Here is a 7744-nt window from a genome sequence, read left to right on the forward strand (position 1 = left end):
AGCTAGCCGTCGCCCAAAAACCAGCTCCACCTGGGACACAAAGGACTCCAGGACCGCTGTCAGTGCATCAATGGATGGTTGGGACCTTGAAGGCCCTGCAGCCTCTGAGAGGGGATCAGGTGGGGAGATGTGTTTCAAGGACTCCATCAGTCAATAGGGAGACCCCAGAAAAAAAAGGTGTAAAAACACTGCTAAGGGACACCCCCACCGCTCCGGCAGCACCACCAGGTCACCAGTAACAATTGATCCTCAGCAGAGAGGGAGTGGACTCCACCAGATTTACCACCCAGCAGAAATAGGCATCTGCAGCCAGGATAATCTGCACTCCACGTTAGCACCAGGGGATGAGGAGGGGCTCCCACTGCCAAAATCGCTGCCCAGAGGGCTCCACTCTCATGGCCACTGCTATTTTCAATGGCAAACCACTACAAAATGGCCCAGACTACACAAACATGGCCGCCGTGCATACAGCACACAGGTTACAAGAAAATGGCAGCCCCACGAGGCTCCTAGGGACTCAGGAGGGATCCCTAGGCCTCAGAAAATGGCACAGGCAGGAAGGGGGGCCCTGGCAGGAGTCCCAAGCAGGTACAACCCCCCCCCAATCGCTAGCACAGCACCCTGTCCCCACCCCAGGAGGTAGGTAGATCAAACCACCCCACAGCCCCAGCATAGTAAAGGAGGGGGGGGTGCTATGGCCCACAGGGACCACCAGACCGATAGGGGTGCCTAACGGGAAGGAGGGGAACCCAGGGGACCGACAGTCCCATGGAGGGAGCCACGTCCACCCTAAAACCCTCCAGGGGAGAAGGGGGATAGTTACTTACCATACCAGGACGGGCATCGCTCCAAACATAACCTCCTCACCAACGAAATGGAGGGGGCTGTCGGCCAGGAGGAACACTGCAACTCGGGCCGAGACCCGGTCGTGTGCGACCTTGCAAGGTATTTAACTTGCAGGCAAGCCCCCGTCCGATGGGGCTATGTCACGGCCAACCTAGCGCAGAGTGGAGGTCTGCATGCGATCGCAGGCCAGACTGGGCTAACGACTAGATCTAGATTATCCAGCCTGTCGCCCAGTCCGGCAGTTGATTGTAGATCTCACAGGAAAAAAAAAAACAGGAGAAACAAAATCTATCTAAAAAGAAAAAATTGCCAGCACCAGAGATCCCAGCAAGGCACTAAGTCCTTACCACCGACTAGGCAGAAAAAAACTGAGTACCCAATGCAGAGAGAGGGTAGTACAGGGAGTGCAGAATTATTAGGCAAATGAGTATTTTGACCACATCATCCTCTTTATGCATGTTGTTTTACTCCAAGCTGTATAGGCTCGAAAGCCTACTACCAATTAAGCATACTGTAATGAGAAGGGGTGTGGTCTAATGACATCAACACCCTATATCAGGTGTGCATAATTATTAGGCAACTTCCTTTCCTTGGGCAAAATGGGTCAAAAGAAGGACTTGACAGGCTCAGAAAAGTCAAAAATAGTGAGATATCTTGCAGAGGGATGCAGCACTCTTAAAATTGCAAAGCTTCTGAAGCGTGATCATCGAACAATCAAGCATTTCATTCAAAATAGTCAACAGTCAAGCGTGTGGAAAAACCAAGGCGCAAAATAACAGCCCATGAACTGAGAAAAGTCAAGCGTGCAGCTGCCAAGATGCCACTTGCCACCAGTTTGGCCATATTTCAGAGCTGCAACATCACTGGAGTGCCCAAAAGCACAAGGTGTGCAATACTCAGAGACATGGCCAAGGTAAGAAAGGCTGAAAGATGACCACCACTGAACAAGACACACAAGCTGAAACATCAAGACTGGGCCAGGAAATATCTCAAGACTGATTTTTCAAAGGTTTTATGGACTGATGAAATGAGAGTGAGTCTTGATGGGCCAGATGGATGGGCCCGTGGCTGGATTGGTAAAGGGCAGAGAGCTCCAATCCGACTCAGACGCCAGCAAGGTGGAGTACTGGTTTGGGCTGGTATCATCAAAGATGAGCTTGTGGGGCCTTTTCGGGTTGAGGATGGAGTCAAGCTCAACTCCCAGTCCTACTGCCAGTTTCTGGAAGACACCTTCTTCAAGCAGCGGTACAGGAAGAAGTCTGCATCCTTCAAGAAAAACATGATTTTCATGCAGGACAATGCTCTATCACACGCGTCCAAGTACTCCACAGCGTGGCTGGCAAGAAAGGGTATAAAAGAAGAAAAGCTAATGACATGGCCTCCTTGTTCACCTGATCTGAACCCCATTGAGAACCTGTGGTCCATTATCAAATGTGAGATTTACAAGGAGGGAAAACAGTACACCTCTCTGAACAGTGTCTGGGAGGCTGTGGTTGCTGCTGCACGCAATGTTGATGGTGAACAGATTAAAACACTGACAGAATCCATGGGATGGCAGGCTTTTGAGTGTCCTTGCAAAGAAAGGTGGCTATATTGGTCACTGATTTGTTTTTGTTTTGTTTTTGAATGTCAGAAATGTATATTTGTGAATGTTGAGATGTTATATTGGTTTCACTGGTAAAAATAAATAATTGAAATGGGTATACTGTATATTTGATTTTTGTTAAGTTGCCTTATAATTATGCACAGTAATAGTCACCTGCACACACAGATATCCCCCTAAAATAGCTAAAACTAAAAACAAACTAAAAACTACTTCCAAAAATAGTCAGCTTTGATATTAATGAGTTTTTTGGGTTAATTGAGAACATGGTTGTTGTTCAATAATAAAATTAATCCTCAAAAATACTCATTTGCCTAATAATTCTGCACTCCCTGTATACCCCCTGGGACTGGCCATAGGAGTAGCCAGACCTTTTTTCTGCCTAGTAGCCTACTCCTGTAGGGGGCAGTATAGCCCAATATCTAAGAAGATCAGGAACTGTGTCAATGAACGAAAGAGAAAGGCATTTTTTTCAAGCACGGTGGGGGTAGGGTGGAGCTGGGGGGGGGGGGGGTCACAACTTTCTTCTGTCTGTTGTGCCCTTCTATCATGCCTCCCTTTCCCACCTTCCCCATTGTCTTCTATTTGTTCTCCCACCTCGTCACTCATCCCTGCTTTATCCCCAGACCCCTAACCCTTTTGCTTGATCAAATATCCATTTCCTCCTTCTGACCTATTTTTCCTTGTACAATGGAAAGCTGGTGACCTTTCATGTACATGCACAACACTACCAAAAGTATAGTGACACCTGCCTTTAAACGCACATGAACTTTAATGGCATCCCAGTCTTAGTCCATAGAGTTCTAAATTGAGTTGGCCCACCCTTTGCAGCTATAACAGCTTCAACTCTTCTGGGAAGGCTGTCCACAAGGTTTAGGAGTGTGTCTGTTTTTTTTACCATTCTTCCAGAAAAGCATTTGTGAGGGTTTTGGGCCCTCAGCCAGCACTGCATTAAAAACAGGCATGATTATGTGATGGACTTTAATGTATGGGCTCAGTAATACTTCCACAAATCACGGTCTGTGAATACAGTTCGCCGTGTTAACCAAAAATGTGAGGTGATGTTCATTCATGCAAAGAAGCCATATCTCAATATTTTCCAGAAACTCCACTATATTCTCTGGCCTACTTTAAACGGGCTGTTGCAAAGTAACAGTAACATACAGCGCTTATATAGAGAACTAGGAATACTGTCCTGGAATATTCCTAGAAATATTGTTACCGGTAAGACTAATGGGGAATTTTCTGGGGAGGATAATCAAAAAAACTAGCTCATAACTTAGGGTGGGACATATAATCCTTGATGAAGATGTCTCAACCAAGTGGCAGCTCTGCAAGTTAGTTCCACAGATGTTCCTGCTCTTTCTGCCCAAGTTAGGTTGGCGTGAGTCTTAACCGATGATGTATTTGATTCTCTTCTGCTTCGTAGAAAAAATACACTTGTAGCCTCCAAAACAGCTAAGGCAGACCATAAGAACAAAATGGTAAACAGTACTTACTGGGTTCCAATCTGCTCCTGTAAGCAGCTTCCAGTCTGTCCCTGCATTCTGCCTTGTAGGGTCTGGGAGAACCCCTCTCTCTATCAGATCCCAACAACTTTTTGAGGTCCGCTGGTCTGCTATCCAAAAAGAGCAACCCAGCCTTCAATATGGGTCATTGCGTTCAAAATGCATCAGTCTTATGTGCCCACCAGGGCCAGATCTAGCATGTTTGATGTAGAGGTGCAGTAAAAATGTCAGGGGGGCAGAGGATGGAAGGTCAGCAGTTTGTAGAGCAGTGTGCAGTGACTACTGCTTTTTAGGCCAGTGTACAGTGGGTCAGCAGGGCAAAGGATTGAAGGTCAGCAGGGGATTGCACAGGAATTGGTAGGGCAGTATACATGAGGTCAGCAGGGCAATGGACCAGGGTCAGCAGAGCCAAGGACAGGATAACCACTAGAGAGGCAGAAGACAGTAGTGACTGCTGGCAGGGCAGAGGACAGGGTTCACCGCTGAAGGGGCAGAGGATGGGTGAGCACTGGCAGGGCAGGACACCGGGATCACCACTGGCAGGGAACTTGACAGAGCTCCATTCCCATCCAAGCACAGCACACAGATCCTTCTCCTCACACTACACACAGCTGAGATCCCTTCCCTTTACACACAGCCATGAACTGCTGCCAGTTCTGACCTGTCAAATTCCCTGGTCGGAACGGCAGTGTAGCTGCAGTAGCCAACTATAACCTGTGCAGATTGTGGCTGTGTGCAAAGGAATGATCTAAACTGTAGAAAATGTGGGGAGGAGGAGCTGTGTGATAGGATGGGAAAGAAGCTTAGCAATTGGGCACAGCATCTGGGGTGGTTAGGAGGTACAACTGACATTTGGGGGGGATGGTCACCCCCCCCCCCCAGATCTGGCCTTGGTGCCCAGGCCATATCCAAGGCTCAGGACTCAGATCCAGCTTTTATGCTCAGCCCCTTCTGGACTCACAGCGTACCTGACTCCCCTGACTCGTACTGTAGACTGGTACCAGAACTGATGCCACCACCACTCACTTCCGCTGTAACCGATGTCCATACTGGGAACAGTTACCGGACTCAATAGGCCAGCCAAGGTCCCATGTGGCACCCCACAAACTGGTGCCAAAGCAATACCAGGACCAAAGGGAAACAAAAAATATATCAGACCTGTCCTCCACAAAAATCCAGTGGTGACAGGATCCACACAAGAGAAAATGTTGGGGCTTCAGGAGTCACCCCACTCTTTTGGGGCAACATCCTGAGAAAAAAGGTCCATAGCCAGAATGCAAAGTGATTGAGTAGTTAGCGCTGATCTGTCTCTACCTATTTACAATATTATACTTCTTCACAATCAAATATTCAAAGTGCTAGTGCAAACATTGAAATAATCTCATCACACATATAATATCCAAAATATATATATTAAAAAAGTGCTGGTATGCATAAAGTGTGCAAATGCTATATCAAAAACTGCAAACGTGTAAATATTGTGCAACTTAATTCTTCGTGAAAATAAATTTCATATATCCAACCAATATGATATAAAAAGGTCTGTAATATTCAGAAAGAAAAAAGTCCCAAAAACAATCCAATCCAGTGTTGTGTCAGCTTCTTAAAAGAGTTCCTTCTGCCACTGTATGTAAACCAATCACACTAAAAGGACTCGCCAGAAAAAATGGCTGGTCAGATTATAAACCAGCTAATATGCAAAAAAGCTGATCTCCCCAATGGTTCTTTGCTTGCGAAAGACAGGGTTCCTCACAGTGATGCTTCTTGTGTACATTACAATCACAGATGAGAGGAGGATAGAAGAAAGAAGGCTTCCATAGTGTAAGCAAGTCTAAAAACAGGCTTTATTTAAAATGATTCAAACCACTAATTTCCAGACACTAGGGTAACAACGCTTGAGCGTGTACTCCACACCGCAAGTACGATATAGGCATGCGTGATGACGTCAGCGTCCTTGCCCCGCCCTACGCAAAACTCTTGCCTTCAGCTAAGAGAACTTGCAATAATTAAAGACTTTACATAAAGTCTCAGAAATATTTTATTACGGTCTTTATGTCATATCGTTTGAATACCATGTCATAGATATATTATTATTGTCAAATAACAGTTTTTTCCAATTTTTCTGGGGAAAAACAAAACAAATGAAAAAAAAAATGAATAAATTTTCCCAATTTTTTCTGCTTTTTCAAGGCCTTAACATCTCTACTACTGCTACTAGAAAAACATTTTAATGTACTCCTGGACGTTAAGAAAAGCACACTAAACCGAGGGATGAGGGGCAGGAGGGACTTTTTAATCTATTGGCTTGAGAGAAGAACCATCTCTCATTTGGCTGTCCTGGAAGATGATTGGGGAAAATAGGGTTGTGGAGTGATAATGAAATTTCCTAGGACGACATCAATCACTGCACCCTATGGAAAAAGCACCCCAAAGTCTGCATTCAGGCGTTATTACATACATAGTAATTTCATGTATTTCAGCGTATTAATTTTTAGTCATGGTTGCTCTTTTTCCTTTCTTTTCAGCTGGTCATCCTGCCAATTACACACTTCTCGTCCGAAAGTAAAAATACTTAAATATGAGGGAGCATCAATTTTCCTTAGGACAAGTGTGTTAGGACTACAGAATGCCTCCATATCTCCATAACATATGTAGGGCATCCTGTAAACTCAGGGGAAGAGAAGACTGCTTTAGAAGCAGAAGTCAGACAGCCATGAATTTTAAGATCAACAGGTATTTTTTTGTACTTCCTGAATAGATATAACAAAATCCTATCAATATTACAATACAAAAAGTTTATTATAAAAAGCGTACACACACTAAAAAAATGTCAGATTTCTGTGATGTAAAAAAAAATGAGACAAAGATAAATCATCTCCAAACTTTGTCCACCTTTAATGTGACCTATACACCGTACCACTCAGTTGAACAACATACTAAAAGATTTTTTTTGGGGGGGGGGGGGGGGGAAATAGAAACCGAAAATAATATGGGTGCATAAGTGTGCACACCCTTAAACTAAACTAATGCACTGCTCAAAAAAATTAAAGGATCACTTTTTAATCAGAGTATAGCATCAATTCAATAAAACTCCTGGGATATTGATATGGTCGGTTAAGTAGCAGAGGGGGTGGTTTATCCGTTTCAGCTGCTTTAGTGGTAATGAAATTACCAGGAGCACTAGATGGGCAAAAAATGAGACAACCTCCAAAACAGGAATGGTTTATAGGTGGAAGCCACTGACATTTTTCCATACTCATCTTTTCTGACTGTTTTTCACTAGTTTTGCATTTGGCTAGAGTCAGTGTTTGTACTAGTAGCATGAGTCAGTACCTGGACACTATAGAGGTTGCACAGGCAGTCCATCCCCTCCAGGATGGCACATTTAAACATGCCATTGCCAGAAAGTTTGCAGTGCCTCCCAGCAGAATCTCAAGAGCATGTAGAAGATTCCAGGAGACAGGCAGTTACTTTAAGAGAGATGTACAGTTACTTTAGCAGAGGCCGTAGAAGGTCCTTAACCTATCAGCAGGACCAGTATCCACCTCTTTTTTGCAAGGAGCAGGATGATCACTGCCAGAGCCCTACAAAATGACCTCCAGCAGGCCACTAGTGTAAATGTCTCTGACCAAACAATCAGAAACCAACTTTAGGGTTACCTAAAGGCCTGACATCCACTAGTGGACCCTGTTCTCACTGCCTGGCACCGTGGAGTTTGATTGGAATTTTTCACTGAACACCAGAATTGGCAGGTCCGCCACAGGAGCCCTTTACTTTTCACAGATGA

The sequence above is a fragment of the Pelophylax lessonae genome (genome assembly GCF_965119305.1).
Source record: "Pelophylax lessonae genome assembly, chromosome: 4".
Taxonomy (NCBI): domain Eukaryota; kingdom Metazoa; phylum Chordata; class Amphibia; order Anura; family Ranidae; genus Pelophylax; species Pelophylax lessonae.